We start from the raw sequence: 18,180 nt of genomic DNA on the forward strand, positions 1-18,180 counted from the left end.
TGGGCCGTTTCAGTATTTGGTAGAATTGCCAAATACAGGATAGTCAAATGTTGTCAGCAGCTTCTGCATAGTTTAGATGCGGCGGAAAACGGCAGAAATAAGGAAGACGTTTGGGGATTATTACGTTTATCCATTTTCCAATTTTCAGTAGCATAAGAAACAGACTTCACTGTTCAAGTTATCCACGTTGTCATTTCATTGGCTTTAGAATATCTGCACCATCCCTAGATGGTATTGGCAACACTCTGCAACTATGTGTGAAGGTTTTCAATAGAAGTGTCATGCAGACATCCCATAGGATAGTGAAGGAGATAAATTTTATAGATGTAGTCTAAAGATCTTATAAAGCATCTTAGTCATAAACATTATCCTGAAACAAATATATGGAAATCAGATATGAGGGAGGGAGTAGATTTGTCCAAGGTCACTTAAGTGAGGAACAAACCCAAGAGAAACAAACAAAAATCCAAGCCTCCTGTTTCATTATTATTTAATGAATGTTAAGTGTCTGTGGTTGCTGCGCAGAACACATGCAATCTGCAAGCCTATCCTAAAAGCACATATGCAAAAAAGCCTAGACGGAGCTGCCAGCTAAGATTTCCTATAATTCAGGCCAAGAAGAGGAGTTTTTTTGCTTGTTTTTTGTTTTGTTTTGAGGAAACCTAAATATTTGTTGGTTTTTTTCCAGGAGTTTTCCAGGAAGGCTGTTCTACATCAATTAAATTCATCGTATCTTTAAGAAATGTTAAACGACATGGGTAATGTTCTCTTTATATGCTAGATTTTTCCAGAGCTTCTATTTTTTGGCTTTACAAATATTTCTAAGGATGAGAAAGACTATTTTAAGTGAAAGAATTCTGCTCTTGGATTATCTGAACCAACTCAGCTGTCCATCTGTAAAATGGAAGTAACATTTATCTATATGAAGAGAGATCACCAAATTTTTTTCTAGTTGTAGAATTGAGCACATTTAGCACCTGGGTAGGTGTCTGGTTACCTACCTAGTGGCTTCTGGAAGTTCTCTCACTGAGTGAATATTGAGTGCCAACTATGTGCTAGGCACAATTCTGGTGCTGGAATACAGCAGTGAACAACACAAACCTTCCTGGGGCTTATGATCTCTGGAAGCATTGGCTTGCCCAGGGAAGTAGCACTTGGAAGAAGGGAAGGAAAGAAGTCCCTGGAGTCCTAAGAGTGGCAAAAACTGTAGCTGAGTGGAGAAGAGGACTTTAGAGTCAAGATGATGGGGGAAGGAAGGCTGTTAGGGCAAAAGGGACTCTAAAGGGGCACCCGGGTCAGTCTTGAGTTGGCTCTACTTCTAGAACTCTTGGGCTAATAATGGCCTCAAAATTTAGAGTTTAAAACACAATGGAGAGGAGGGGAGAAAAAGCTTTTTAGTTAAAACATTTTCCCCTAGAATCGAAAGCTTATGGTCACTAATTCAGACCTGTTTACAAGTAAAAGTTTAAAAAGTAGAATGGAAAGGACTTTAAAAGGACCACTGTTAATATCTGCTGGAGTCCTGTGTCAGTCAAATGCAGAGATTACTGCCACAAGGAGCTGCTGCTTCTGGCCACGCAGGTGCTATCCCCATGCACACTTTATCATGTTGATTTATCTGTCATATTTGTTTACTTGTTTATTATCTAGGACAGCAGTCTCATCTCTTTCTTTCCACTGCTCTAGCACTGCCACCTCCACTCCACTCCACCCCCAGTGTGGGACCTTTCCCTATTTGTTGAACCTCTTCATTAAGTGATCTCATCCTGTTGCATGGAATTTTCAAACATACACAAAAGTAGCATAGTATAATGTACCTATCAGCTGGCTTCAAAAGTGATCTACTCATGACCAGTCTTGTGTTTCGTCTATACTTCTACTCCTTCCACCTACCTCCCCGACTTGAATTATTTCAAAGGAAATCACAGATTTTATATAATTTCATCTATAGATACTTCAATGTGTTTCATAGGAGCCAAACATGTGGTTGATATGCCTGTTAAATCTCTTGTCATCTGTGATTCTTTCTGTTTGTATTTTGATGAAAAATATGTCCTGAGGCTTTGGATCCCAGTCCTCTCTCCATAACTGTCCCTCCTTAAGTCTTGCCCAGTAAATGGCATTATGATTTACTTAAATGCTCAAACAAAAAAGCACAGGCATCCTACTTAAGCCTCCCTTTCTTTCACACTTATAATCCTATTGGTCCTACCTCTCAAAAGCTTCTCAGAATGACCTACTCCTTTCCTCCTCTCCTTCTCATCTTTCACCTGGACCCATAGTCACTTCCAACATGACCTTTCTTTGTCCACTCTTGCCTTTCTGTATTCCATCCTCTGCACTACTGTGCAGTGATTAAATTTATAGCATGTAAATCAGATTAAGTCGCACCCTTGCATAAATCTATTCAGAGGCCTCCCGCAGCTACTCTTGGTTAAAGCATTTCATGACCTGCCCTCCCTCATAGAATTGTGCTCCCCCTCCCTAGTGGCCTTCTACTTCAGGCCAGTTACCTTATCTTTCAAGTTATTCCCTGCTGAGGGTCACTACACTTGTGTTTTGCAGCTTGAATGCTCTCCCCACGCTTTTCACAGGGCTGGCTCCTTCATCTTCTAAGGCAACATTTCCTACTTTCCTATGTCTCTTGAAAAAAGATCCTCTTTGTAAGGTACATGGAGGAAAGGTGCAGGGGATTTGGAGCCGTTCATATGGAACTTGATTAAAACTTTCATTATATATTTTTATATTATATAACCACTATAAGAGGAAATTGTTTTAAAGAAGATAATAAATATCAAACTTGTGTAAAACTCCCAAATAAAATGTTTTTAAAGTTTTTAATGAGAAGCGTTGAGCTTATGTCCATGAACATAATTTTTTTATATCAGGTTTTATACTTGAAGTGGCCATATGCCATTTCTGATCAAGATTTCATGATGAAGAGCTCTTCATATTCTTGAGGATCTCATCATTGAAAAACTTCAATATAATTGTTATCAGTCATTTAAAAAAGTATAACAGTTGAAGTTATATATTTAAAATTCTTCCCTTTTTTTTCAATGACAAATGTAATCTTGGAATTTCTTGTGAATGGATTTTGAATCCAATTAAATTTTTTAAAGATCAAGTATGTAAAAATGATGATGCAGCTCAAATTTGCAAAAGGCACATGAGTTGCTAAGCAGTCACTCTGCAGCTGCCTTGGTCACCACCAAAGAGATTCTATGCACTAAACGGGAGAGAAGCACCTGGCAGGAGGACAGAAATTCAAATCTGCTCCAGGAGGCTGTTCAGCCTTCTTGTCCCCAACCCTGTTTGGCTGAATTTTGGGCTACACCAACACATCTTGGGCACCCGGCACAGCATTCCTCGGTCTCCTTGCCCATGACAGGCAATACTCCCTGCCCTGCAGGATTAAGCAGGAATTCAGGGGCTGGAGTACTTCCTTGGCTGCCCTCAGCACATCACATGAGCAGCAGGTGGTAGGCACCGCTTATCTGCTCAGCACTGCAGCAACCATGGGACACAGGTGAGATCCATGCTGCTCAGGCTGCCTTCCTGGGAACCCCGGAAGGGGCTGCTCACAGCCAGGAGCCCTGGGCTGTATGGCTGAGAGGAAATATCTATCTCCTGGCACCTCCTTAGCCCAGAGTGAAGACCACTGGATGGCTCTGAGGTCTCGGCTCCAATGTTACCCTTAAGAGAGCCACCCTGAGTCCCTGTCTCCCTTGGCCCCACCCTTCATGTTATACTCAGTCACATTTACTTGCTTATTTCCTTCACAGCAACTCTCACAAGCTGACATTTTGTTGATTTGTTTGCTGATTTGTGGTCTCCTCGACTAGACTAAACTTAGTGGGAGCAAGGACATTGATTCACTGGTCCCCGTCAGGGCAACTTGCATAGTACCCAGCCTATGCCAGACATTTAATAAATATTTGATGGATGAATAAACAAGAAGTGACCATATTTCATAGAGTTTGGTAACCAATTGTAAAATGTATTTTGTTTGCAGGATATTCACATCTGAAAAAATGTACCTCTTAGAGTTAAAAAGCTATAATACCCTTCTCAGTAGTCTCATCGATATAAGGAAGATAAATATCTTTCTCACAAAAATTGTGAGGATGAAATCTGCCCATTTGACCAGGGCTAACTGTCACAATGTTTTATAAGTTTTGAACACTCACAAAATGATTAATGGTGTCTGTTCTTACCATTATATCCCGCTCACCAAGCAACCTTGGGATTGCAGTTGGATTTGTAGCTTGGAGGTGCCCTCCCCAGTATCCAGGAGATCGTCACATCTTTCTGTAAATGAATAAATGAGTGTCCCGGTTCAACATCAGTCTTGGTGGAGTGGGTTAGTGTAGGTCTTCCCTGAAGAAGGAATGCCAAGATGTTAAAGGGTTTCTGAGACAGCAGGGCCCAGAGTCATGCCTGAACCACAGTGAATTCCTACGTGTAGATGGCACCTGGCAAAGCTTCCTGGACATTAGACAGCCTTTGAGATACTCCCCAACACCTTCCTTCCAACTCCAGCATTCTGATATAATAATCTTGACACTTCTTAAGTATTAATAAACAGGTGAGAAAGTTCTATTTCATTAGAAAGAAATAGAATTTTCTCACTTTTGTTGCCTGTCTCAAGGACAAGGACTTGAGTTTTCAGGGAGCCCCAGACTGCCTGGTACCATTTTTTTAATGGTCCAGACAATGTTCTTCCCCTTTTTCCTACTATCAAAAAAGAAAGTAAATTCTTTCTTCTGTAACCCCCTTTCTCACTCCTAGCACTTATAAGAATACCACAAATACCAGACAAATTAACTTATCCGTATTAAGAAGTTTTTCTTTTTAATGGACTATTTTTTTCAATTATACTAATTTAAATTATAAAACATATCTTATCAAACCCTAAGTTTAAGACTTTACCTGGAAATGAACATTTCTAAGTCACCTTAGTCTAAACATCCATGTACCTCCCCTATAGTCTCAGATGGCTTGTCTCTCCCTAGGCTGGAATATGAGAGCTCAGGGCTCCTATGGCTCCCTGATGAGACAGTAAGCTTCCCTAGGACCACTTCCAACACTGACATCCAGCCACAGCAAGACCCATCCTGGACACACTGTCCACAGACTTCTAAGAGGGAGCTCTCCCCTACCCCTGTTCATCCTCAGACTCAGCTCCACTAGGGTTGCCAGATAAAATGCTGCCTGGGACATATTTATACTAAAAAATATTTCATTGTTTATCTGAAATTCAGATTTAACTGGGGATTCTGTATTTTTATTTGCTTCCCCCTGCTAAGGGGCTGTTTCAACTCTCCATGGCCCCAGCTCCCATTGCTCAGACTTCTCTGAACTTCTTTAGCAGCTGAATCGGAATTCCTTCCATCGGCCTGGAGGGCTGGTGTCCACGTGCATTCCTGCCACATCCATCCTTCCCTTCCTAGAAAGCAGATTAATAGCTTGGTGGTAGAACACATGCTTAGCATGCATGAGGTCTGGGTTCAATCCTCAGTATCTCCATTAAAAATTAAAAAAAAAAAAAAGAAGAAGACATAAAACCTAGAATCTATAAAGAAGAGATTTAACTCCGTAAAAATTAAAAAAAAAGAAAGAAAAGAGAAGGGAAAAAAGGCCTCTATAGTTAAGGTAAGGAGTTTCTAGGCCTTCTCAGTTCTCTTCTGGGACCTGTAAACCCTCCACAGTCATGGCAAAGCTCCGTAATAGAGCTAAGGTTATTACTCTGTTCTCCCTCCTAAATATCTTGCCAAAAATCTACCCCAGGAAGTGGTCTGGGGTCCTTGTCACAGCTTACCAGTGCCGTGAGGGTTGGCAATGCCACCTGAGTATAATTCTTATTTAGTCCTTCCCCCAGTAGAACCCATGCAATGACAACGGCCATGGCACAGCCAGGAGAAAAGGAGACCAAGTGGGAAAAGAGGGGACTTTGGAGTTGAAGTCCTAGCTCTGCCACTTATTACCAGCCTCTCTGGGTCTTGTTTCCTCATCTGTAAAATGAGTGAAATGATCTTAAAGTGTAATAATAATCCTAGCTTGCCTGGTCACTTTAAGGATTAGAAAGAGTAAGTACAGAGCACCTGACACAGAGTAGGGGCTCCAGGAACGGCAGTCATTGTGCCAGACCTGTCTTTACGACTTTCAAAAGGTATGATCTGCTATGTATCAGTGCAATTTAAAGTAGCTTTATTAATAGTACCCAAACACATGGGCAAACTAACACTTTCTGAAGCATGAAGGTCTGGGTTAGCTTTAGGGGATTTATCGTGCTTTGGCTTCAGTCCCCTACTAGGTAGATAGTCAGTGTCCCCCAGGACATAGTATGGGCCCAGTACATCTACATAAGGTTTAGGAAGAAGCTGAATTAAGTAATAGCTGCATTATTGGAAGCCCCACAACGGCCCCTACTCTCTGAGGTAGAACAGTAATTGTGGAATCAGAAGGAAGATCTTTCTGTGCTGGATCCAGAGTAGTTAACATCTGCGAGAGATTCTGACTTTGCCCGGGGGAACTTTCTGCCTGTGAGTAGCGTCCTTCCCTGGATATTCTCTCTCCGTCATCAAGGACGCCTCATTGCTACTCAAAATCAATAGAGAAATCCCCTTATTCGGAGAAGGCTCTCCCTGACTTTATATGTAACAATTATTTGGGGATGGTATCTTTGTGTTTTCTCCCAGAGTGATCAGCTTTTCCTTGCTTCTGGGTTATCTTGAACACCAAAAGTAGCTTCTTCACCCTTAGCTACCAGGAGTCACTGATGAAAGAGAAATCTGTTGTTATTCCAGAGACAAAATTTCTCTCCCTAGGTCCTTTAAACTTATCAGGAGGCAAAGAAACTCCAGCACATTAAACATGGGTTTTACAGAGATTTTTCGAAGTCTTTCTAAATGCACTATTGCCCTCCACAAATTTTCATTTGTGAGCATAGATGAATCCCTTCGCTTCCTAATCAGCCCAGTGCTTGGAAAATTTAGAGGTCAATATATGTGCCAGGAAATGGGAAAAGAAAATGGGAAAACATTGGTCTAAATAATTCTGGTTAAAAAATAGTAGTTATTTGGACTGAATAGATCTTTTTTTTTCTTACTTTATTGCAGTCTATGCTTTCCAAATTTTTATTTTTACAGTGAGACTATATTACTTCTATAGTTAGAAAAAACTGAAGTGCAAAAACTGGGAAAAGGCACTCGCGGCTCCTGACAGAGTGACTGGAAACAGCAGACACAGATAAATGGCTCTGCTCTGGAGTTTGCCTCTTACAAATGTGTGGCCAGAATCTGCCCACAGATCTGTGTAGGATGTACTAGCTGCTCACTAGGTGTGAACAAGAGCAATTCAGGTCAGTTCAGCAAGCATCTATTATGTGCCCATTGTGTGTCTGGCACTATACTAGGCACTTGCTACAAAGGCAAAAAGATAGACAGCCCCTGCCCTACTGAGAAAGGGATAATCTCAATATGGTATGGTGCGTTCTCCACGAAAGTCATCTCAGGAGTCCTGTGGGAGCACCAAACAAACCTCAGGGTCAGGGAGCATTTGGGAAGGGGTGACACCTCAATTTTCTTTAGATTAAAATAAATTTTAATATTTAAACTATTTTCTTATTATAAGGAAGAAAATGATTACAGATAACTACTAACAGTTAAGAGTTTGTATTTTCAGATATTTTGACCTCTTTCCAACATGATATTCATATATCAACATGCATAAACATGATATTATTATGCAAATTTTTCTTTTCTTTTCTTTTAAATAAAAAATAGGAATTTGCATTAGCCTTGAAGGATGAGTAGGAATAGATTAGGTAAAGAAGAGGTGAAAGGGTGTTTCAAGAAGAGGGAACAGCATGAGTAAAGTTAGTGAGGCAAGCATTTTCGTAAAACCAGGACATACGTAAGAAGGCAGGAAGTCTCAGGAGAGGAGGCTGGAAAATGACCAGGGACTTGGTCCTAGGTGGCTTTGCCTATCCGGCTAAGACACTTGGGCTGCTGGGGAGGGTAATGAGGGAAGAGACATGATCAGGTTTTCTTGTATGAATATCACATTGGCAGCAGGGTTAGTGGGGAGTTTGAGAGTTAAGACTGGAGGCAGTGGGGGAGGGTATAGCTGAAGGGTAGAGTGTGTGTCTAGCACCCACAAGGTCCTGGGTTTGTACCTCCATTAAAAATAAATGAATAAACCTAATTACCTCCCCCCTAAAAAATAATAAGTTTATGTAAAAATAAAAGGCTGGAGGCAAAGAATTTGTGACAAACATGGATAGACTTTGAGGGCATTATGCTAAGTGAAGTAAATCAGACAGAGAAAGTAAATACTGTAGGATCTCACTTATATGTGGAATCAAAAAACAAACAACCCGAAGCACAAAACCAAGCTCATAGATACAGAGAACCGATTGGTTGTTGTCAGAGATGGGGCATGGGGTGTGGAGGGGTGGTGTGGGGGTTGGTGAAATGGGTGAGGGGGTCAAAATTTCCAGTTATAAAATAAATAAGTCATGAGGATATAATGTATAACATGGTGACTGCAGTTAAAAATACTGTATTGCACATTTGAAGGTTGCTAAGAGAGTAAAGCTGAAACATTCTCATCACAAGTAAAAAATTTTCTAACAATGTATGGTGACAGATATAAAGTAGACTTACTGTGGTGGATCAAGTTACAATATGCAGCTGACCATCGAGCTATATGGGTTTGAACTGCATGGGTCCACTTATAATCAGATTTTTTTCAATAATAAATACCACAGTACTACATGACCATAGTTGGCTGAATCCACGTATGTGGAATTGTTGGAATATAGAGGGCTGACTGTAAAGTTATACACTGATTTTCGACTGCCAGAGTACATCACCTGTAACTCCTGAGTCATTCAAGAATCCACTGGATACAAATATTGAATCATTATATTGTATACCTAAAAGTAATCTAATGTTATATGTCAAGTATACCTCAACTTGAAAATTTTACCTCTATTCAACAAGTATAATTGAGCATCTACTAAGTACCAGACACTTTAAAAAAAAGACTGAAGGCAAATACATATTTTTCACACTTAAAGACATAGTCAGTTTCACCTCCCTAATTAACCCAAAAGGAATTTAGCCCTTCAGTAAAAGTAGTTTAATGATTTGATTATGCCAAACTCCAAGGGACTAAACATCCCTGCTTATCCTGTGCTTTCATCTGATGGACTCCTTCATCATCATCATAGTAATATAATAATAATAATAATAATAATAATAATAATAATAATAATAATAATAATAGTAATAGTAGTAGTAGTAGTAGTAGTAGTAGTAGTAGTAGTAAACATAACTAATGTTTATTGAGCATTTATGGCACTGTGCTGAGTACATTGGATATGTTTTCTCAAGTAATAAGTATATATTATTCTGCCCCATTTACAGATGATGAAACAGGCTAAGGAAGGCCAGACTAGCAAGAGGCAGATCTGGGAGTCCATGCCCTGTATCTGCTGCCTACATGATTTGCAAACTTTTATTTGACTACAGTTAGTCACAGTTATCAGAAATTTACCTTGAAAATCTTTAAAATGGCCACATTTCCAAATAGTTTTACCTGCTAAGAATTGGTCAGTTTTTCTAGGATGTCATATAAGTATACTAAGACCCGCACAAAAAGTTGCTAAAATCCAGAATAATGCCTAATGTTAAAAGTTGCAGTAATTTTCAGAGAGATTAGTATATAAATACAACAGTCGTCTAGTCAGGAGAGTGCATGTCAACCATTTGCCATGTATCATCAGTTAGCATATTAGCCTCATGGAACTTAGTAAATACCTTTCTGTCATTTTTACTTCCTCGGGGTATACAGCTACTGCTATTCCATTGCTTCCAGAGAGAGACAGTATCTGAAACTGGGGAGACCCAGCCAAGGAGCCCGAAGTTTGGTCACTGTGCTCCTGGAACATAGTTTTCCAGTGCTGCCAAGTGAGACTGAAGGACCAGCACATTTGATTCAAGCTTATTTAAAAAAAATTTTTTTAATAGAGTTACTGGGGATTGAACCAGGACCTCGTGCATGCTAAGTACACACTCTACCACTGAGCTATAACACTACTTGCCAGATTCAAGCTTATTAAATGGACAAAACCAATGTGAAGGGCCTGGCTCTTTGTAAGTGCCCTGTAAATGCTATTTTCACCTTCCCTTATCAGTAAATAGCTATTTAGTTGTATCTAGCCACCATTTATTGTTATATTAGAAAATAATAAAGTCTATATTTGCAACTCTGAGTAGAGTTGAAAAGACCATTGTGGGGCAGTAATGCTTTCCAAGGTATTTACATAGAAATCGGACCCATCGTGTGAGGCAGTGCACCTAGAATTGTTTGGAGTTTGGCTTCAGACTCAAATCTGCCAAAAGCCTTTTCTTCTGAAAAAGCTCTCCTAATTGGGATTGCTGCAGGCCATTTATTTACCTGCCATAGTTTTGTTTCCTAGCAGTCCTCAGATAAATCATTGGAAATTGTGGTTTGGAGCATCATTTAAGTGCCCCCACTCCCCCAAACATTTGGCTTAAAAAACACCCCTGGTCAGCTTACCATCATCAGTATCTGTTTATCACCCATTCTGTACCTGTACTTTCCCTTCTAAGATGGGGAGAGGCATAGCTCAATGAAACTATCATGAGAATCATTTCAAGTTTCATCTCAGCACATTGGTTTGTTGGTAGTGATGACGTGGAACAGACACCCTCAGACATTGCTGATGGTCGTATTGGTAGCACGACTTTTTTGGGAAGCAATTTGCAATATGTATCGAAGAGTCATTAGCATATTCATACTCTGAGCCTGAAATTCAACTTGTACTAAAGAAACTAAATAAAAATTTTAAATATGGAAAATACATTACAATGGTATATGTTGTAGATTTATGAAGACCTGTGAAAATTAAAAACAAATAGAAATATAATTAATATATTTTAGTAATCTCTTGAATGAAATATTGTCCTTTCGTTCTTTTAAAATGTTTATTAGCAATGCTTTGTAAAAAATGTAATGTTGGTTGGAGAATGGATATAAAATTGTGTATTTATTTTGGTAATATGCTGAGAAAATTATATACTTGTATATACCTATACAGCAGGATGGAGGTATTATGGGTGCTGTTTTTCTTCCTAATTTTCCAGAATTTTAATAATATGATTATATTATTTTTATAGTGGAAAGATTTTTTAATAAAAAAACTCTTATAAGTACAATTAGAACCATATGACATTATGATGAGAATTTTTAGAACTAAAAACACCAGGACACATGGCCAGACTTATGGTCTGGCAACAAGACATAGGATTTGAAATCGGGAATTATTCCCCCAGACCCAGGACACATACTTACATGTAAACCGGCAATGATGACTGTAAGCCAAAAGTGAATTGGTGACAGGGCTTTATTGGAGGGAACTCCTCTAGGCATTATGTCATCAAGTGAGTCAAGGCCACCCATGTTGCCTTAGTCCCAAGGTAGTGCAAGATGTCAGGGTACAAATAAAACTGATACCCTCCACAGCTAAAACAATGAATCTTTGGGGCAATTGTCTCATCCCAGAAACTCCTCTGTTGGTGGTGTCATCATTCTTCACAAAGGCAAGTTCTAACTAACATAAACATGGGTGCGGAAACATTACGATGTCTTATGCTGCTTTCTCCCTCTCCCCACCACGAATTCGCCTTGCTTGTCCTGGGAGAAGAGCCTTCCTCATAGAGCCAGCATCCAGGCTGGTGCCTGGAGAATACACCAGATGCTCACTGCCATTGTTGTTTTCTGGCTTCTCTCTCTCTTTTTTCCTTTTCTTTCACTTTCTTTCGTTCTTTCTCTTTCTCTGCTATTACATAGATTCCAAATTAAGTTTTAATAAAACGGTATTGTTGCATGTCCTGAAGATTCATTTGGTCATTTGTTCATTTATTAAAGGATTAATTTAAACAGGCAAAATTTATTACATACTGGAAATTAAAGAGCACAGAAAAGCGTCTCTCCCCCTGCCCCTCATTTTATAGGTTAAATCAGAAATTGCCGTGGGAAAGGGGGGGATCTGTATGCTTAGGACCTGATGCTCCCTCTGCATCCGTGTTGATAGGACACAGGTGGGGAAGAGGAGGGACTTAGGAGCTGCCTGCAGAGAGTAGGTCTCAAGGGTGTGCCTGACGAGGGCATTTGGAAGGCTGGTGACTCCTAGTGTGCTGAGATTAGCTGGATATTTACAGGGAGACTCAGAAACGGGAAGGAGAAGAGACTGAGGACAAACATCACACACTAGACAATATTGTTTGTGTCATAAGTGAGGCAACAGTAGCTTTTTTCTTCTTGGATCCGCCTCTGGATTTCATCTTTGGGTGGTTCTGCAAATAGAAAAGTAATCATGGCCACCTGCCTAAGAAGCTTTCTAGGAATTTATTGACCAGATTTCTTTGATGCCTGAGATTTGATGCTTACCACAAGTCACTCGGAGCACATTCATAAACAACAGACGTGAAGACAGCATTCACAGGGGCGGTGGATGCTGCTAATCACTTCTCTTCTTCCAGAGACTTGCAGTAGTGCAGGCCCACTCTTCACCCACTCAGCACAAATCTTGTTGGCCTGTGCGCTAGTCTGGCCTTGGTGTCTTGTCTTTGAGAGGATTTCTGGAGATTATCAAGGAAGAATGTTCTCCAGCTGAGAAGATGGGAATGCAAGGCGGATGAACCCCAAGTTCTTCTCTGTCAATAGAATTCTCCCCTCTGGGCTCTTCCTTTCTCTCTTCATCTCCTTTCCCCTCCTCTCTTCCGCTCTCCCTTCTCACTCCCTATTCTGGCCAAATGGATTGGGGAGGAGGGGAATGGCCAGGTCTGGGAAATCTATTCTTATTTCTTTTTCTCTCTCTAGCAAGCCTGAGGTTCCTTCATGGAAGTGCATCAGATGCTGAGGTCAATTTAAAAAACCAGCCCAGTCTGGAAGGGATCAGCTGGGTTCAGTGACCATCCCCAGACCCCTCCCATGTCTGGGAACAGAGCAGGAAGTGGGGGGAGGGCAGGGGCAGAGAGGCCCAGCTGGGTTGGTGGTGCCAAGGGGTTAGGGGTGAGGAAGGTCTTAGCCGTTCCAGAGGTGAATATTCAGAACTCAGCCCCTCTAACTCACTCCAAAAATTTTTAAATGAGTATGTTCATGTATAATTGAAAACTTGTGCTCTACACTGGAAATTGACACAACATTGTAAAATGACTATAGCTCAATAAAAAAAAAAAAGTAAAAAAAAATTTTTTTTAATGAAAAAATTTAATCACAAACAGTCCTACATTATAAAACATTTGGAAAATAGAGACTGGATCAAGAAAAGAAAAATTTACCCATATGTCCATCACCCTATTACAATCAGTCTTAGCATTCCAAAAACTTTTAGTTATTAATTCAAGTTGGTCAACATGAAGGTACCCACAAATTCTAAACTTAAAAAAAAAAAGACTCCATTTTGAGAATAAAATTAAGAAAAATGGCTGAGATTAGCCCTCAATAGAAATGGCCTAATTCATCACATTGTCTGAGATAAGTTTGTTGAGACATTTTGGCTTTCTCATCTGTAAAATGGTGCTTGAATTCCCTTCCTTTCCGAGTTGTCATGTGATTAAAACAAAATAATTTCCTAAGCACCAGCCCTTCATGTACAATTGGATGGTCCTCAAGCTTCTCCCATCAGAGATCAGGTTCAAATCCCTTTGTTAGATATCCACCCCCAAATTCACATCTTGAAGTCCTAACTCCCAATACGCTGGCATATGACCTTATTTGGAAATAGGGCTGTTGCAGATGAATTAGTTAAAATGAGGTTATACTGGAGCGAGGTGGGTCCCTGATCCAATAGGATTGGTGGCCTTATCAAAGGGGGAAATTGGGAGACAGACACACACAGAAGATGAGGTGAAGAGACACAGGGAAAAGACAGCCATCTACAAGCCAAAGGAGAAAGGCCTGGAATAGATCCTCCCTTCACAGCCCTCAGAAGGACTCAATCCTGTCCACACCTTGATTTCAGGCTCTGGCTCCAGAAACATGAGACATCTTCTTCTTGTAAGAGATACTTTTACTCATTTGTGATTGGTTCCAGAGAGGAACTTCCTGCAGAAGGTGGGCAGGCCAGCGAGAGCTTGGGGAAATTGATTTCCAGGCTGCCAAGGCCCACCTGACACTAAAGAAAGTTGGTGACACCCATGTGAGGCCTGAGAGTTTTGGAACATGCTTTCCCTTCATCTCTGGCACAGACAGATTCTGGTTCAGAATAACCTGTATTACCTTCTCTCTCTTGACCTGGACTTGACTGCCATTCATGAGACAACTAAGATGGGCATAATACCTTCTTGAAATTTTGCTTTATCAGAACTTCCTCAGGCCAGAGGCAAGCCAGCTGTGAATCACTGAAAATCACTGTGAAGAACTCTACAGAGGTTGACAAAGGATGCCCAATGTGGACAGAGCTCCAAAGAAATGGACTGACATTTCTTTTCCCAAGGCAGGACATTGGGAGATATAGATAGGACATCTTACCCCAGAGTCCTTTGGCCTCTTCGGATGGCTAACTTAACATTACTTGGTTTCTACCAAGGGAATTTTCACTGTGAAGAAGAGGGCAGCTGGGTTAAACATAAGAATATAGTTCGGAGGTGGAAGTACAGAGTCAAACATCTAGGGCTGACAATCCAGGAAACTTAAATATGGACAAGAGGTTAGAAGATATGGAATTACTGTTAATTTTATTAGGTGCAATAATGGTATGGGAATTATGTAAGAGATTGTATTTATTCTCCACAAGGAGAGGGAGAAGGGGAAAAAGACAGAGAGGGAGAGAAGAAAGAAAATATGGCAAAGGTGAGTTGTTGAATCTAGATGTAACTTTTCTGTTTGTTTAAATTTTTCATTAAAATGTTAGGTGTGGGGAAGAATAAAGGGTGAAAAAAATCCAGGGGAGAGACACGAGACGAACCAGGACAGAATCCAGAAGAATGACATAATTTTGAAACAGAGGTGGGAGAAGGCTCTGGAAAAAGACGGAGAACTTGGCAGATTGGAGACAGACCTGAGCAGAAAGTGGCCGAAAAGCATGGGCCGCCGTTTTCACCCTTTACTCAGTTCCTTTGTGGCCAGAGGATGTTCTGATAAAGCACAAGAAACTTGAACAAAACCATCCCAAATTTCTCTTTTTGCTTTGACAATGCAACATGAGAATGAAAATGCAAACTTACTTTACGGGAATACTAACTGTACAGGGATACAAACTGTAATGAGTTTTCTAACATGAAAGGATAGCCTGCCTGCCCACGGCTGATGGACTGGGCTGGGTATCTAACCTCAGGCCAGCAGATCCACCAGCTCTACTGTGAATCGGCTCCGAAGATTTTGTTAAAAAAAAAAAAAAAGAGTGGCCGTTAGAGAGAAAATTAAGCAGAAGACACTGGGCAGGAGAGATGAGCAGAGCAGCCACAGAGGAGGAGCTGAAGAAACCAGAAGCCCTAGGAGACCAGAGGAGCCTCCCTTCCTGTCCATCCTGTTCCTCGAGGCTCCTTCCGCTGCGTCCTGTTTCCTGCTCTTGAATCTGAGAACCTGCAGCACCGGCTGTTCCCCACAGCACCTCCTGCCCACTCAGCCTCTTTGGACTTAGCAAACTCACGTGGGTACCTGTTTCTTGCGACCCAAATCACCTGGCCTGGAGCAGCATCTCATCCTTACTTGTGGCGCTCCCCAGCTGTCCCTTCCCCGGGTTGCCAGAAGCATGGACCCACCCACATATGTCGTAACCCCGTCTGTACAGATGGAAACTGTATGATTCACGGCTGTGGTTCTAGCTCCCAGCCCAATCCCTGGTATATGGTAAACACACAAGGACAGTCTTTGAATGAACTAGATGCATCCCCTCCAACCTCAGCTGGGCTCCTTCTCAGCAACTTTTCACGGGCTCCTGCTCAGGTCTGTCTCCTTCCTTGCAGGGGCTGTTCCAATGACTCCAATCACCCATCCCTGCCACCTCTCCTGGCAGTAATAATAGCTGACACGTACTGAGCGCACATTGTGGGCCAGATGCTGTGCTGAGTGCTTTACATGTGTTAATTCCTTTAATCCTCCTAAAACCTAGGATGCAAATCCTGTTATTAGCATCCCCATTTTACAGATGAGAAAGCTGAGGCATGGAGACTAGGTTCCTTCTCCAACATTACAAAACAGTGATAATGAGGATTTGAACTAGGCAGTCTGGTTCCAGAGTCAACGTCCTTAACCCCTTATTAGTTTTGTGATAATAAAACCCAGCGGTGCTCAGCAGCCTCAATAAAGAGTAGAAAAGACACTTTATTCTTCAGAAAAGAACAAGACTCTTTGTTTGTTTTTGGAAGCATGGTTGTGAAAAGGAGTGATCAGTTTCTAGCTCTAGTGTCCAGCAGAATGCAACCAGTTACTGCCTCCTAGTTCACCAAGAAAATTGAGAGAATAGGATGTGAAGTCCGCTGACTCCTGTCTGCAGACATCTCCATTGGACCACCCGCACCCGCCTTCCTCAGGCTCAAAGAACATGGTATCCCCTCTCTTTAGCTGATCTGAGTCCCTCTGGTCTGCTCTGGGGGCTGACCTCATCAGATGATCATCCAGTGTCCTGGCAAAGGAGAGCTGGCCACTGAGCACCACTTGGGCTTAACTAAGAGAAGCTTGTTGAAGAGACCATCCCTGGGGGTGTGGGCAGGGTAGGAACAATTATCCTGGGGCCCTGGGAGAGCTGGCACTGTGAGAAGGGGTTGCCTGAGAAAGTGGGGGCCTTAAATGAGGTGGAGCAGAGTTGTGTTTGAGAAAACAGAACTTGGAACACAGAGCAGGACAGAGGAGGGAGGGTCTTGGATAAACGGAGGAGAGCCACTCAGACATTTGCTACTCTTGTATTATCAGCCTCTCCCCTTTCTATTGGCTTCTTTCCTCAGCTGTATTAAAGAGAAAGTTCCCTCAACACTATTTTCCCCTTTACTGCCACCTCTCCCCTTCCTTTAATGGACAAGCTCCTCTATGGAAGAGTTTATAATACTTGTCTTCATTTTCTTACTACCTGTTAACTCTTTTAAAAACCCCTACTGAGTTTTAGATTCCAAACATATATTACGTTATGCAAAATTTGAACACTACAAAAATATGTAACATAGAAAGATAAGTCTTCATTAATATTAGCCCCCCAACTCCACCCTGCACACACACACACACACACACACACACACACACACACACACACACACACACACATCAAAAATAACCATCATCAAAAGTTTGGGTGCACCCAATGTTCACAGCAGCACTATTTACAACAACCAAGACATGGAAGGAACCAAAATGCAACCAAATTTTGGAAGTAACCAAGTGTCCATCAACAGATGAATGGATAAAGAAAATGTGGCATATATATATATATATATATATATATAAAATATATATCTATAATGGAATACTACTCAGCCATAAAAAAGGATGAAATAATGCCATTTGCAGCAACATGAATGGACCTAAAGATTATCATACTAAGTGAAGTAAATCAGACAGGGAAAGACAAACATCATATGATATCACTTATATGTGGGATCTTAAAAAATGACACAAATGAATTTATTTACAAAACAGAAAAAGACTCACAGACATAGAAAAAAACTTACGGTTACTGGGGGGAATGGGGGGAGAGAAGGATAAATTGGGAGTTTGAGGTTGGCAGATACAAACTACTATGTACAGAATAGATAAACAATAAGGTCCTACTGTATAGCTTAGGGAACTATATTCAATGGCTTGTAGTAACCTGTAATGAAAAAAGATATGAAAAAGAATATATTATGTATATGTATAACTGAATCACTATACCATACACCAGAAACTAATACAACATTGTAAATCAACTGTACTTCAGTAAAAAAAAATTTTAAAGGTTTGATGCATATTTGTCTAACTTTTAGAAAATATATGTATATATGTGTAATCAGAATGGCTAAAATAAAACCTATAACAACACTAAATCCCAATGAGGATGCAGAGAAACCAGATCTTCAGACATTGCTGGTGGGAATGTAAAATGGTACAGCCACTCTGGGAGAGACAATGGCTGTTTCTTCCATTATTAAATATGCACTTACTGTATGATTC

The 18,180-nt window shown here is 40.8% G+C and overlaps 1 long non-coding RNA gene across 1 annotated transcript; it reads right to left on the bottom strand.

Annotated features, from left to right (window-relative positions):
• Positions 1 to 11,301: 11,301 nt before the first annotated feature.
• LOC116659268 lies at positions 11,302 to 15,987 on the bottom strand. Its single transcript, XR_004314511.1, has 3 exons — positions 15,697 to 15,987; positions 12,484 to 12,674; positions 11,302 to 12,389 (listed from the first exon to the last, which is right to left on the bottom strand). It is a non-coding gene; the product is annotated as an uncharacterized LOC116659268 (long non-coding RNA).
• Positions 15,988 to 18,180: the final 2,193 nt, after the last annotated feature.

The sequence above is a fragment of the Camelus ferus genome, chromosome 23 (genome assembly GCF_009834535.1).
Source record: "Camelus ferus isolate YT-003-E chromosome 23, BCGSAC_Cfer_1.0, whole genome shotgun sequence".
Classification (NCBI taxonomy): domain Eukaryota; kingdom Metazoa; phylum Chordata; class Mammalia; order Artiodactyla; family Camelidae; genus Camelus; species Camelus ferus.